Below are 16,799 nucleotides of genomic sequence, written 5' to 3'. Positions count from 1 at the left end.
AAGGCGGGAAAGATAAAATCTAACAAATTTTTCCTTTACGCCCCTGAATAAATTGTCCACGCCCTTGTGATAAGCTATGCTTATTCTAAAGATACAAAGACGACAACTTGTAGCATACTGATATCCATTTACATTCATTCTATATTATTTGCAGATTTTCAATATTATAAATATTACTTATTTTGAATGATCTGTCAGTGTGCTATGTTGTATCTCATTATCTAAATCTTAAATAGTTAATAGTTTATTAGTGTGTTATATTTTACCTTCAAGTTTTCTATAGTCTTTCCCTCCCAGCAACTTCCTGAAAATATAGGCCAATAAATAACTTCAGCCACAGACATTGTAGACATATATTTATATATATAAATAAGAACAGGACAGATTATTACTACGGAATAAGAATTATATTTCCAGATTCGAAAACTTATGAACATGGGACGGTATGATTACTGAGACTACTATCAACGGGGATATAGGCTGTCTATAGTAGATTTACAATTTGGTGGGATCTCATGTATATAGTGATCTTTAAACTGGTTATCGAGCAGCGACACCCAAGTTTCTAATATCTAATTAAAAAAGTAAGAATTCCAGAGTTTTGAAACTACTATATCTCATATTGACGGCGTGTGCCGTATAAACGATCCAACTAACACCATTTAGTAGAGATTATAAATGAGAGTTTATATGAATTAAGCTCTTTACACGGGATTGGGCATAACACGACGTGACCCGCACCAACAATAGGGAAAATATGACATATATTCCCATGTCTCTAAATTTGAACAGTCCTGAACATATGAACACTTAGCACTTTTATCAAGGGGATATGGACCAAAAAAAGTTTACACTTGGTTGAATATAATTTACACAGTATTGTTTTTGAAAATTTTAGTTGGGACACGAGTTCTTTAAGGTGTAAGATTAACGGCTATCTTAATACACTTAGTATGACTCACTCTTATAATATCATTATTGGAAATTTGGGGCGATTTCAGTTTGAAGTATAGTTGGGAACATCAATGACATGGTTATCAACTGTTTACTACCAGAGCGTTCACTACCACGATGAGCTACAGTTAAATTTAAGACATTAGTCTGATTACCATTATCATTTGTGGCAAAAACGCTCATCAGATTAATAAAAAAGGCCAGGACTACGATTTCAGGGAAATTAGGCCTATTAGTGTGTATATAGGCATCCCATGATAAACAACAAGGTAAACAATAAGTTTTAATATTTGCATGGTTATTAAGTTGGGGTTGTGTTTTAACCGAATTGCACTTAACGAGGCATAGTTCAAATCCTTTCAGTATCATTGCAGATATACACTGCTGGATTAACTTATTGTATCACTTTAAAAAAATTCACTGTTTGTAGTAATCACAACGTGACGCCCTATAGCGATCAAACGCCTTTTATTTATGCTGACCCAATGAACTTTACCTAAACTGACATTACAAGATAGTAATTGGTCTTTCGGTTTGGACGATTAAACGAAACAACAGCAGATGGGACAACACAGCAGTTAGCCCCTGAACGTGCAGCGCTATACTGACTACGCCATTATTCACCGGATATTGCTACAGTTAATTTGTAGTACAGAATAGTTAATTTCGCGATTATACTCAAAATATTAAAAGTAATAATTTGTCTGTCGATATTCCGAAAAAAATACAACATATTATTTATTTATAGACATGTAAATTGAAAGATTTCAAATGATATGATTACATACTTGCTCTTCAGACTTGATAGGCCTCCATCTCACTCAGTGATGAAAATCTGACACTTGACGAATTTCTTTTGGTGCAATGATAAATTGTTCTGTCGACTTTCAAGCAGTGTTTTAAAACGCTGAAAATCAATATATATATCGTGATTTTGTGTAAGTCAATTCTAAATTTGAATTAAACTAAATTTCGTGGAGCCAACTATGCCATTTTCAGGTAGTTAATTCACACAAATGTTATTTGACAGAGACACTACAAAGCTATGCTTATGCTAAAGATACAAAAAACCAACTATGTAATTCAATTGAGGTCATTTTCAACTATGTCGCTGATTTCACCAAATTTACATCCTTTAGTTAAAATGATATGTTAGTGTATCATATTGTACCTCATTTTGTATTGTTAAAGTGAGACTCTTTTCTGAATATTTTCTTCTAAAAATATACGTAAGTTTTAATAAAATACGTAACGGGTAAATTTCGATATTTAATTTCATAAAATTTAAAATTTAGAAAGTTTAGACGAATAGACGAATAAAATTTATTCAGCGATTGACATTAAATTTCAAATATAAACTCCATAACATATCAGGTGTAGTCTTCAAACTGCACAAATTGCAAATATTACAATAACAATAAAATACTCAATGAATTTGAGCTTGTGCAAAGCTTGTGCAAAATCTAAATCTTACAATTTCGATAGAATGCACAGGATCAAAAAAGCGGCATAACAATGTTCGGACCTCCTGAAGTATGCGCACCAAGATGGCGCACAACCTGAACTCAGGTTGTGTACCTGGTTAGGATTCAGGTTATGCGACATTTTGGTGCGCATGCATCAGGAACACCCAATGTTGGCTTGCATCGAACTATTTAGCATTTTAAACGTGAACGTGGGTCTGACTTTTTTATATAAATCTTACAATTTCGAGAGAAAACACATGATCAGATAAGTGGCATAACAATGCTGACTCTGATCGCAAGACCAGAGACGCGGTGCGCTCGCATCGAATTTTTTAGCATTTTAAACAAAAACAATGGTATACAGGAATCAATAGGCGTCAAATAAAATGTTCAAATAATATTTACTTGTAATATTCCTCGTTCGTTAGTTCGTGTCTTTGAATCTTTAACCTTCAATATTTCTTCATCTGAAAAAAGTTAAGATATTGATAAATAAATTGTCGCAAAACTGTAGCTAGCATAATCAATGGACAGTGGGACTGAATTTATCGGAGCTTTTGCACAAAGCTCCCGCCACGTTTTAAAATGACATATTAGTAATTATCCATTTGGGGTTAGGAATGATTTAAAAATTTGAATTTCCAGTGCAATCTGCATTCCTAACTTAAACTGGATAATTACTAATTCTCTTATTTTGAACGTTGGTAGGGTCTTTGTACAAAGATCCAATCCATACACAATAATATATTAAAGTAAAAAGGCTATGGCGAATCTCTATTAAACCATGGATTTTGCGCTACATTTGCGAAAGTTTTGAAAGTAAGTGTATTACGTTTAAGTTTCTTCATGATAAGCTTATGTATTGTCATATAGGTTTTAAGTTTGGCCTATTTGTGAGAAAACGATAGAACCCGCTGTTAGTGAGTTGGGTGCAAAAGAGAATCATCCATCAATCTAGACTTCTGTATTAGTTAATAAGTCCAAGTCGTATAGGCCCGAAAACCTCTAATTTACCACTTATACAATAGTAAAATGAAAGCAATATAATAGCAATGAAAACAATGGGTATAAAGAACATTTAACTCACCTGAATATTGTTTCGAACTCGCTGTCCTAACCCAACAGGCAGCCTATCCATACATCCTACACAAAATCAAATCTTATCCTATCACGAAAATTTGTGACTGACTGAAAGCGATGTCGCTTGTGGCTTCCCGCGCAAAAATATCTGACGAAAAAAGCTATCTGATTGTTGGTAATCAAATGTTTTTACCTGATTACTTTAATTACTCCAGGTTGTCGTTACAAGCCGATCACGATTCTGACGCGTGATCTCAAAGTTGCAGAATGCAAATGGCGGTTGGATTTGCTTTATTCATAGTATAATACCTAGTTCACAGTAATATTCTCAGGATCTTTTGTAACAAGCCGCGCCCCAAAACAACACCCCGTCAACGCTCGAATTAAATAAAAATAGTACTTATTCAGTTAAGGTGAGGGATGCAGATTCAGCCGGAAATTCAAATTTTCGAATCGTTCTAACCCAAAACCCTAACTGCATAATTACTCATTTTTTATTTTAAAACTTGACAGGAGTGTTTAGCTCAGATCACACATTTTTGCATCAGTGACGGGAGCTTAGTACAAAGAATCCAGCAATTCCATTATATTTGTCTGTTTACATTTGTCGAGTAAACGCGCACGTGAATGCCATCAAAAATGTAACCGTCCTACAACTCAATGAAAGAATAACGGCGTGTACAGGTTCAGCGTTATATCAATGCATTCTCTGCATTGGCGTACAAATCTTAGCTCATTAACTGGCGCATAGCCAAGAATACTTTTAAGTTTTCTTACTATAACGTGCGGGCGATGTCGTTAAAAGATAGGTCATATTGTGACGTTGTTTCGATGCCTACTATATAGTAATTTCTTCGCCCAAACCAAACGGCGGAGACATAACATCAGCAACAGGATTAATCACGGTTCTATGTGAAGTAAATAATTGACTGCTCAAGACAAGAGCATACCGACGACAACAACAACAAGGTGTAAGATTAACGGCTATCTTAATACACTTAGTATGACTCACTCTTATAATATCATTATTGGAAATTTGGGGCGATTTCAGTTTGAAGTATAGTTGGGAACATCAATGACATGGTTATCAACTGTTTACTACCAGAGCGTTCACTACCACGATGAGCTACAGTTAAATTTAAGACATTAGTCTGATTACCATTATCATTTGTGGCAAAAACGCTCATCAGATTAATAAAAAAGGCCAGGACTACGATTTCAGGGAAATTAGGCCTATTAGTGTGTATATAGGCATCCCATGATAAACAACAAGGTAAACAATAAGTTTTAATATTTGCATGGTTATTAAGTTGGGGTTGTGTTTTAACCGAATTGCACTTAACGAGGCATAGTTCAAATCCTTTCAGTATCATTGCAGATATACACTGCTGGATTAACTTATTGTATCACTTTAAAAAAATTCACTGTTTGTAGTAATCACAACGTGACGCCCTATAGCGATCAAACGCCTTTTATTTATGCTGACCCAATGAACTTTACCTAAACTGACATTACAAGATAGTAATTGGTCTTTCGGTTTGGACGATTAAACGAAACAACAGCAGATGGGACAACACAGCAGTTAGCCCCTGAACGTGCAGCGCTATACTGACTACGCCATTATTCACCGGATATTGCTACAGTTAATTTGTAGTACAGAATAGTTAATTTCGCGATTATACTCAAAATATTAAAAGTAATAATTTGTCTGTCGATATTCCGAAAAAAATACAACATATTATTTATTTATAGACATGTAAATTGAAAGATTTCAAATGATATGATTACATACTTGCTCTTCAGACTTGATAGGCCTCCATCTCACTCAGTGATGAAAATCTGACACTTGACGAATTTCTTTTGGTGCAATGATAAATTGTTCTGTCGACTTTCAAGCAGTGTTTTAAAACGCTGAAAATCAATATATATATCGTGATTTTGTGTAAGTCAATTCTAAATTTGAATTAAACTAAATTTCGTGGAGCCAACTATGCCATTTTCAGGTAGTTAATTCACACAAATGTTATTTGACAGAGACACTACAAAGCTATGCTTATGCTAAAGATACAAAAAACCAACTATGTAATTCAATTGAGGTCATTTTCAACTATGTCGCTGATTTCACCAAATTTACATCCTTTAGTTAAAATGATATGTTAGTGTATCATATTGTACCTCATTTTGTATTGTTAAAGTGAGACTCTTTTCTGAATATTTTCTTCTAAAAATATACGTAAGTTTTAATAAAATACGTAACGGGTAAATTTCGATATTTAATTTCATAAAATTTAAAATTTAGAAAGTTTAGACGAATAGACGAATAAAATTTATTCAGCGATTGACATTAAATTTCAAATATAAACTCCATAACATATCAGGTGTAGTCTTCAAACTGCACAAATTGCAAATATTACAATAACAATAAAATACTCAATGAATTTATTTAACTCTTTCATGGAATATATGACTAATTAATTACCTCTGATCAGTAATTTGTAGCATTATCACATTGTTCACGGTAGAGATCGCAAACTGGGGATCGCTATCCAGCAGGGAAGCGCGCAACGAATTTTAGGGGTCGCAAAGAGTACACCAATTTGATACAAGATACTATATTTATAGTACTTTTTTGGACTTCTGCTTCGAAACACAATTATTAAAGCTTGTGCAAAATCTAAATCTTACAATTTCGATAGAATGCACAGGATCAAAAAAGCGGCATAACAATGTTCGGACCTCCTGAAGTATGCGCACCAAGATGGCGCACAACCTGAACTCAGGTTGTGTACCTGGTTAGGATTCAGGTTATGCGACATTTTGGTGCGCATGCATCAGGAACACCCAATGTTGGCTTGCATCGAACTATTTAGCATTTTAAACGTGAACGTGGGTCTGACTTTTTTATATAAATCTTACAATTTCGAGAGAAAACACATGATCAGATAAGTGGCATAACAATGCTGACTCTGATCGCAAGACCAGAGACGCAGTGCGCTCGCATCGAATTTTTTAGCATTTTAAACAAAAACAATGGTATACAGGAATCAATAGGCGTCAAATAAAATGTTCAAATAATATTTACTTGTAATATTCCTCGTTCGTTAGTTCGTGTCTTTGAATCTTTAACCTTCAATATTTCTTCATCTGAAAAAAGTTAAGATATTGATAAATAAATTGTCGCAAAACTGTAGCTAGCATAATCAATGGACAGTGGGACTGAATTTATCGGAGCTTTTGCACAAAGCTCCCGCCACGTTTTAAAATGACATATTAGTAATTATCCATTTGGGGTTAGGAATCATTTAAAAATTTGAATTTCCAGTGCAATCTGCATTCCTAGCTTAAACTGGATAATTACTAATTCTCTTATTTTGAACGTTGGTAGGGTCTTTGTACAAAGATCCAATCCATACACAATAATATATTAAAGTAAAAAGGCTATGGCGAATCTCTATTAAACCATGGATTTTGCGCTACATTTGCGAAAGTTTTGAAAGTAAGTGTATTACGTTTAAGTTTCTTCATGATAAGCTTATGTATTGTCATATAGGTTTTAAGTTTGGCCTATTTGTGAGAAAACGATAGAACCCGCTGTTAGTGAGTTGGGTGCAAAAGAGAATCATCCATCAATCTAGACTTCTGTATTAGTTAATAAGTCCAAGTCGTATAGGCCCGAAAACCTCTAATTTACCACTTATACAATAGTAAAATGAAAGCAATATAATAGCAATGAAAACAATGGGTATAAAGAACATTTAACTCACCTGAATATTGTTTCGAACTCGCTGTCCTAACCCAACAGGCAGCCTATCCATACATCCTACACAAAATCAAATCTTATCCTATCACGAACATTTGTGACTGACTGAAAGCGATGTCGCTTGTGGCTTCCCGCGCAAAAATATCTGACGAAAAAAGCTATCTGATTGTTGGTAATCAAATGTTTTTACCAGATTACTTTAATTACTCCAGGTTGTCGTTACAAGCCGATCACGATTCTGACGCGTGATCTCAAAGTTGCAGAATGCAATTGGCGGTTGGATTTGCTTTATTCATAGTATAATACCTAGTTCACAGTAATATTCTCAGGATCTTTTGTAACAAGCCGCGCCCCAAAACAACACCCCGTCAACGCTCGAATTAAATAAAAATAGTACTTATTCAGTTAAGGTGAGGGATGCAGATTCAGCCGGAAATTCAAATTTTCGAATCGTTCTAACCCAAAACCCTAACTGCATAATTACTCATTTTTTATTTTAAAACTTGACAGGGGTGTTTAGCTCAGATCACACATTTTTGCATCAGTGACGGGAGCTTAGTACAAAGAATCCAGCAATTCCATTATATTTGTCTGTTTACATTTGTCGAGTAAACGCGCACGTGAATGCCATCAAAAATGTAACCGTCCTACAACTCAATGAAAGAATAACGGCGTGTACAGGTTCAGCGTTATATCAATGCATTCTCTGCATTGGCGTACAAATCTTAGCTCATTAACTGGTGCATAGCCAAGAATACTTTTAAGTTTTCTTACTATAACGTGCGGGCGATGTCGTTAAAAGATAGGTCATATTGTGACGTTGTTTCGATGCCTACTATATAGTAATTTCTTCGCCCAAACCAAACGGCGGAGACATAACATCAGCAACAGGATTAATCACGGTTCTATGTGAAGTAAATAATTGACTGCTCAAGACAAGAGCATACCGACGACAACAACAACAAGGTGTAAGATTAACGGCTATCTTAATACACTTAGTATGACTCACTCTTATAATATCATTATTGGAAATTTGGGGCGATTTCAGTTTGAAGTATAGTTGGGAACATCAATGACATGGTTATCAACTGTTTACTACCAGAGCGTTCACTACCACGATGAGCTACAGTTAAATTTAAGACATTAGTCTGATTACCATTATCATTTGTGGCAAAAACGCTCATCAGATTAATAAAAAAGGCCAGGACTACGATTTCAGGGAAATTAGGCCTATTAGTGTGTATATAGGCATCCCATGATAAACAACAAGGTAAACAATAAGTTTTAATATTTGCATGGTTATTAAGTTGGGGTTGTGTTTTAACCGAATTGCACTTAACGAGGCATAGTTCAAATCCTTTCAGTATCATTGCAGATATACACTGCTGGATTAACTTATTGTATCACTTTAAAAAAATTCACTGTTTGTAGTAATCACAACGTGACGCCCTATAGCGATCAAACGCCTTTTATTTATGCTGACCCAATGAACTTTACCTAAACTGACATTACAAGATAGTAATTGGTCTTTCGGTTTGGACGATTAAACGAAACAACAGCAGATGGGACAACACAGCAGTTAGCCCCTGAACGTGCAGCGCTATACTGACTACGCCATTATTCACCGGATATTGCTACAGTTAATTTGTAGTACAGAATAGTTAATTTCGCGATTATACTCAAAATATTAAAAGTAATAATTTGTCTGTCGATATTCCGAAAAAAATACAACATATTATTTATTTATAGACATGTAAATTGAAAGATTTCAAATGATATGATTACATACTTGCTCTTCAGACTTGATAGGCCTCCATCTCACTCAGTGATGAAAATCTGACACTTGACGAATTTCTTTTGGTGCAATGATAAATTGTTCTGTCGACTTTCAAGCAGTGTTTTAAAACGCTGAAAATCAATATATATATCGTGATTTTGTGTAAGTCAATTCTAAATTTGAATTAAACTAAATTTCGTGGAGCCAACTATGCCATTTTCAGGTAGTTAATTCACACAAATGTTATTTGACAGAGACACTACAAAGCTATGCTTATGCTAAAGATACAAAAAACCAACTATGTAATTCAATTGAGGTCATTTTCAACTATGTCGCTGATTTCACCAAATTTACATCCTTTAGTTAAAATGATATGTTAGTGTATCATATTGTACCTCATTTTGTATTGTTAAAGTGAGACTCTTTTCTGAATATTTTCTTCTAAAAATATACGTAAGTTTTAATAAAATACGTAACGGGTAAATTTCGATATTTAATTTCATAAAATTTAAAATTTAGAAAGTTTAGACGAATAGACGAATAAAATTTATTCAGCGATTGACATTAAATTTCAAATATAAACTCCATAACATATCAGGTGTAGTCTTCAAACTGCACAAATTGCAAATATTACAATAACAATAAAATACTCAATGAATTTATTTAACTCTTTCATGGAATATATGACTAATTAATTACCTCTGATCAGTAATTTGTAGCATTATCACATTGTTCACGGTAGAGATCGCAAACTGGGGATCGCTATCCAGCAGGGAAGCGCGCAACGAATTTTAGGGGTCGCAAAGAGTACACCAATTTGATACAAGATACTATATTTATAGTACTTTTTTGGACTTCTGCTTCGAAACACAATTATTAAAGCTTGTGCAAAATCTAAATCTTACAATTTCGATAGAATGCACAGGATCAAAAAAGCGGCATAACAATGTTCGGACCTCCTGAAGTATGCGCACCAAGATGGCGCACAACCTGAACTCAGGTTGTGTACCTGGTTAGGATTCAGGTTATGCGACATTTTGGTGCGCATGCATCAGGAACAAACACCCAATGTTGGCTTGCATCGAACTATTTAGCATTTTAAACGTGAACGTGGGTCTGACTTTTTTATATAAATCTTACAATTTCGAGAGAAAACACATGATCAGATAAGTGGCATAACAATGCTGACTCTGATCGCAAGACCAGAGACGCGGTGCGCTCGCATCGAATTTTTTAGCATTTTAAACAAAAACAATGGTATACAGGAATCAATAGGCGTCAAATAAAATGTTCAAATAATATTTACTTGTAATATTCCTCGTTCGTTAGTTCGTGTCTTTGAATCTTTAACCTTCAATATTTCTTCATCTGAAAAAAGTTAAGATATTGATAAATAAATTGTCGCAAAACTGTAGCTAGCATAATCAATGGACAGTGGGACTGAATTTATCGGAGCTTTTGCACAAAGCTCCCGCCACGTTTTAAAATGACATATTAGTAATTATCCATTTGGGGTTAGGAATGATTTAAAAATTTGAATTTCCAGTGCAATCTGCATTCCTAACTTAAACTGGATAATTACTAATTCTCTTATTTTGAACGTTGGTAGGGTCTTTGTACAAAGATCCAATCCATACACAATAATATATTAAAGTAAAAAGGCTATGGCGAATCTCTATTAAACTATGGATTTTGCGCTACATTTGCGAAAGTTTTGAAAGTAAGTGTATTACGTTTAAGTTTCTTCATGATAAGCTTATGTATTGTCATATAGGTTTTAAGTTTGGCCTATTTGTGAGAAAACGATAGAACCCGCTGTTAGTGAGTTGGGTGCAAAAGAGAATCATCCATCAATCTAGACTTCTGTATTAGTTAATAAGTCCAAGTCGTATAGGCCCGAAAACCTCTAATTTACCACTTATACAATAGTAAAATGAAAGCAATATAATAGCAATGAAAACAATGGGTATAAAGAACATTTAACTCACCTGAATATTGTTTCGAACTCGCTGTCCTAACCCAACAGGCAGCCTATCCATACATCCTACACAAAATCAAATCTTATCCTATCACGAAAATTTGTGACTGACTGAAAGCGATGTCGCTTGTGGCTTCCCGCGCAAAAATATCTGACGAAAAAAGCTATCTGATTGTTGGTAATCAAATGTTTTTACCTGATTACTTTAATTACTCCAGGTTGTCGTTACAAGCCGATCACGATTCTGACGCGTGATCTCAAAGTTGCAGAATGCAAATGGCGGTTGGATTTGCTTTATTCATAGTATAATACCTAGTTCACAGTAATATTCTCAGGATCTTTTGTAACAAGCCGCGCCCCAAAACAACACCCCGTCAACGCTCGAATTAAATAAAAATAGTACTTATTCAGTTAAGGTGAGGGATGCAGATTCAGCCGGAAATTCAAATTTTCGAATCGTTCTAACCCAAAACCCTAACTGCATAATTACTCATTTTTTATTTTAAAACTTGACAGGGGTGTTTAGCTCAGATCACACATTTTTGCATCAGTGACGGGAGCTTAGTACAAAGAATCCAGCAATTCCATTATATTTGTCTGTTTACATTTGTCGAGTAAACGCGCACGTGAATGCCATCAAAAATGTAACCGTCCTACAACTCAATGAAAGAATAACGGCGTGTACAGGTTCAGCGTTATATCAATGCATTCTCTGCATTGGCGTACAAATCTTAGCTCATTAACTGGCGCATAGCCAAGAATACTTTTAAGTTTTCTTACTATAACGTGCGGGCGATGTCGTTAAAAGATAGGTCATATTGTGACGTTGTTTCGATGCCTACTATATAGTAATTTCTTCGCCCAAACCAAACGGCGGAGACATAACATCAGCAACAGGATTAATCACGGTTCTATGTGAAGTAAATAATTGACTGCTCAAGACAAGAGCATACCGACGACAACAACAACAAGGTGTAAGATTAACGGCTATCTTAGTATGACTCACTCTTATAATATCATTATTGGAAATTTGGGGCGATTTCAGTTTGAAGTATAGTTGGGAACATCAATGACATGGTTATCAACTGTTTACTACCAGAGCGTTCACTACCACGATGAGCTACAGTTAAATTTAAGACATTAGTCTGATTACCATTATCATTTGTGGCAAAAACGCTCATCAGATTAATAAAAAAGGCCAGGACTACGATTTCAGGGAAATTAGGCCTATTAGTGTGTATATAGGCATCCCATGATAAACAACAAGGTAAACAATAAGTTTTAATATTTGCATGGTTATTAAGTTGGGGTTGTGTTTTAACCGAATTGCACTTAACGAGGCATAGTTCAAATCCTTTCAGTATCATTGCAGATATACACTGCTGGATTAACTTATTGTATCACTTTAAAAAAATTCACTGTTTGTAGTAATCACAACGTGACGCCCTATAGCGATCAAACGCCTTTTATTTATGCTGACCCAATGAACTTTACCTAAACTGACATTACAAGATAGTAATTGGTCTTTCGGTTTGGACGATTAAACGAAACAACAGCAGATGGGACAACACAGCAGTTAGCCCCTGAACGTGCAGCGCTATACTGACTACGCCATTATTCACCGGATATTGCTACAGTTGATTTGTAGTACAGAATAGTTAATTTCGCGATTATACTCAAAATATTAAAAGTAATAATTTGTCTGTCGATATTCCGAAAAAAATACAACATATTATTTATTTATAGACATGTAAATTGAAAGATTTCAAATGATATGATTACATACTTGCTCTTCAGACTTGATAGGCCTCCATCTCACTCAGTGATGAAAATCTGACACTTGACGAATTTCTTTTGGTGCAATGATAAATTGTTCTGTCGACTTTCAAGCAGTGTTTTAAAACGCTGAAAATCAATATATATATCGTGATTTTGTGTAAGTCAATTCTAAATTTGAATTAAACTAAATTTCGTGGAGCCAACTATGCCATTTTCAGGTAGTTAATTCACACAAATGTTATTTGACAGAGACACTACAAAGCTATGCTTATGCTAAAGATACAAAAAACCAACTATGTAATTCAATTGAGGTCATTTTCAACTATGTCGCTGATTTCACCAAATTTACATCCTTTAGTTAAAATGATATGTTAGTGTATCATATTGTACCTCATTTTGTATTGTTAAAGTGAGACTCTTTTCTGAATATTTTCTTCTAAAAATATACGTAAGTTTTAATAAAATACGTAACGGGTAAATTTCGATATTTAATTTCATAAAATTTAAAATTTAGAAAGTTTAGACGAATAGACGAATAAAATTTATTCAGCGATTGACATTAAATTTCAAATATAAACTCCATAACATATCAGGTGTAGTCTTCAAACTGCACAAATTGCAAATATTACAATAACAATAAAATACTCAATGAATTTATTTAACTCTTTCATGGAATATATGACTAATTAATTACCTCTGATCAGTAATTTGTAGCATTATCACATTGTTCACGGTAGAGATCGCAAACTGGGGATCGCTATCCAGCAGGGAAGCGCGCAACGAATTTTAGGGGTCGCAAAGAGTACACCAATTTGATACAAGATACTATATTTATAGTACTTTTTTGGACTTCTGCTTCGAAACACAATTATTAAAGCTTGTGCAAAATCTAAATCTTACAATTTCGATAGAATGCACAGGATCAAAAAAGCGGCATAACAATGTTCGGACCTCCTGAAGTATGCGCACCAAGATGGCGCACAACCTGAACTCAGGTTGTGTACCTGGTTAGGATTCAGGTTATGCGACATTTTGGTGCGCATGCATCAGGAACACCCAATGTTGGCTTGCATCGAACTATTTAGCATTTTAAACGTGAACGTGGGTCTGACTTTTTTATATAAATCTTACAATTTCGAGAGAAAACACATGATCAGATAAGTGGCATAACAATGCTGACTCTGATCGCAAGACCAGAGACGCAGTGCGCTCGCATCGAATTTTTTAGCATTTTAAACAAAAACAATGGTATACAGGAATCAATAGGCGTCAAATAAAATGTTCAAATAATATTTACTTGTAATATTCCTCGTTCGTTAGTTCGTGTCTTTGAATCTTTAACCTTCAATATTTCTTCATCTGAAAAAAGTTAAGATATTGATAAATAAATTGTCGCAAAACTGTAGCTAGCATAATCAATGGACAGTGGGACTGAATTTATCGGAGCTTTTGCACAAAGCTCCCGCCACGTTTTAAAATGACATATTAGTAATTATCCATTTGGGGTTAGGAATGATTTAAAAATTTGAATTTCCAGTGCAATCTGCATTCCTAACTTAAACTGGATAATTACTAATTCTCTTATTTTGAACGTTGGTAGGGTCTTTGTACAAAGATCCAATCCATACACAATAATATATTAAAGTAAAAAGGCTATGGCGAATCTCTATTAAACCATGGATTTTGCGCTACATTTGCGAAAGTTTTGAAAGTAAGTGTATTACGTTTAAGTTTCTTCATGATAAGCTTATGTATTGTCATATAGGTTTTAAGTTTGGCCTATTTGTGAGAAAACGATAGAACCCGCTGTTAGTGAGTTGGGTGCAAAAGAGAATCATCCATCAATCTAGACTTCTGTATTAGTTAATAAGTCCAAGTCGTATAGGCCCGAAAACCTCTAATTTACCACTTATACAATAGTAAAATGAAAGCAATATAATAGCAATGAAAACAATGGGTATAAAGAACATTTAACTCACCTGAATATTGTTTCGAACTCGCTGTCCTAACCCAACAGGCAGCCTATCCATACATCCTACACAAAATCAAATCTTATCCTATCACGAACATTTGTGACTGACTGAAAGCGATGTCGCTTGTGGCTTCCCGCGCAAAAATATCTGACGAAAAAAGCTATCTGATTGTTGGTAATCAAATGTTTTTACCTGATTACTTTAATTACTCCAGGTTGTCGTTACAAGCCGATCACGATTCTGACGCGTGATCTCAAAGTTGCAGAATGCAAATGGCGGTTGGATTTGCTTTATTCATAGTATAATACCTAGTTCACAGTAATATTCTCAGGATCTTTTGTAACAAGCCGCGCCCCAAAACAACACCCCGTCAACGCTCGAATTAAATAAAAATAGTACTTATTCAGTTAAGGTGAGGGATGCAGATTCAGCCGGAAATTCAAATTTTCGAATCGTTCTAACCCAAAACCCTAACTGCATAATTACTCATTTTTTATTTTAAAACTTGACAGGGGTGTTTAGCTCAGATCACACATTTTTGCATCAGTGACGGGAGCTTAGTACAAAGAATCCAGCAATTCCATTATATTTGTCTGTTTACATTTGTCGAGTAAACGCGCACGTGAATGCCATCAAAAATGTAACCGTCCTACAACTCAATGAAAGAATAACGGCGTGTACAGGTTCAGCGTTATATCAATGCATTCTCTGCATTGGCGTACAAATCTTAGCTCATTAACTGGCGCATAGCCAAGAATACTTTTAAGTTTTCTTACTATAACGTGCGGGCGATGTCGTTAAAAGATAGGTCATATTGTGACGTTGTTTCGATGCCTACTATATAGTAATTTCTTCGCCCAAACCAAACGGCGGAGACATAACATCAGCAACAGGATTAATCACGGTTCTATGTGAAGTAAATAATTGACTGCTCAAGACAAGAGCATACCGACGACAACAACTGATGATATATAGATCAACTATTCGAGACCATTCAAATATTTGGTGTTATGGAGCTCGTGAAGAGGTGGACTGTTATTGACGTAGCCCCACAATAAGAACGTAACAAAAACAAATTGTTACTTAGCGATCAATATTGATGGGTGAATTGAAATTACTCTATTTAATACCTCGGATGTATTTGCTGCTGCTTAAATTTTATTAATGCCATTTTGAGTAGACGAATAGATCGCGGAGACCTTAGGTCCGTTTGGAGCACTTTGAGTCTGTCTCTAGATTAGACCTCTTGGTAAAGAACGATCATGATACAGGTATGTAAGGCCGTAAAGAACAATCCTGAGATTTCAACACCCAGGGGAAGGGTATACACGTATTATAATGTATTTGGTATCTATGTCAGCCAGTGCACTGCAGCTGACTACGTTTGCGTTGAGTGGCGCATCGTGCTAAGCCCTAGGAATGCGCTTGATTTCTAACCTAAGACTACCTCGCTTAGATTCGCAGGTTCAAATCCCGTAGGGGATAATTTAGTACCAGAGGATTGCTGGCAGCTTCCTCCCGCCACCCCTACCCCAAGCCACAGAACACTTGCACTTTTTAGGTCGCTTCGCGGAACACCAATAATGAAATTGATAAAGAAAAATGATGCAATGCAGCGAGTTGCTAAATGCGCCGCGAATACCTAAAATATGATTGGATATTTTTGTTTTGTTTTTTAATTTAAATGCTGGGTATATGAATTAATAAATTATTTCACCTATCTATGTCGATTACTTTTCATTACGTAGTGTGTGCCTTTAATGTTACGTAACAATGGAGTACTTTTATTTATCTGCTCAATCTATTATTATTTATCCACTGAATCGAGTTTAGCAAACATAAGTAACTTTTTCCGCATTTTAAAGTGTAACCAGGCAGAGGTGGAGGAAGAAAAGTTGACCTTTTGCCATTATTCTTTAGGCATACATGTTTACCTACAGCAAAACCAAAGCTGTAAACTTGATATTGAACTTGACAATCAAAAAGCTAGGCCGACGGTTAACGAAAATGCCACCACCCGCAAAAAGTTTGT

General features: G+C 35.0%; 1 long non-coding RNA gene across 2 annotated transcripts; it reads right to left on the bottom strand.

Moving 5' to 3' along the window:
* Positions 1-1,747: 1,747 nt before the first annotated feature.
* On the bottom strand, positions 1,748-16,161 carry LOC144420976 (uncharacterized). Of its 2 annotated transcripts, XR_013474827.1 has the most exons (10): positions 14,774-16,161; positions 14,092-14,153; positions 12,802-12,920; positions 10,344-10,405; positions 9,050-9,168; positions 7,265-7,405; positions 6,583-6,644; positions 5,293-5,411; positions 2,826-2,887; positions 1,748-1,861 (listed from the first exon to the last, which is right to left on the bottom strand). It is a non-coding gene; the product is annotated as an uncharacterized LOC144420976 (long non-coding RNA). The 2 variants fall into 2 exon arrangements; XR_013474828.1 differs by lacking the exon at positions 7,265-7,405.
* Between the last annotated feature and the right edge of the window lie 638 nt (positions 16,162-16,799).

This window comes from Styela clava, chromosome 3, assembly GCF_964204865.1.
Source record: "Styela clava chromosome 3, kaStyClav1.hap1.2, whole genome shotgun sequence".
In the NCBI taxonomy this organism is placed as follows: Eukaryota; Metazoa; Chordata; class Ascidiacea; order Stolidobranchia; family Styelidae; genus Styela; species Styela clava.
This window is presented reverse-complemented; position numbering and strand designations above follow the sequence as displayed.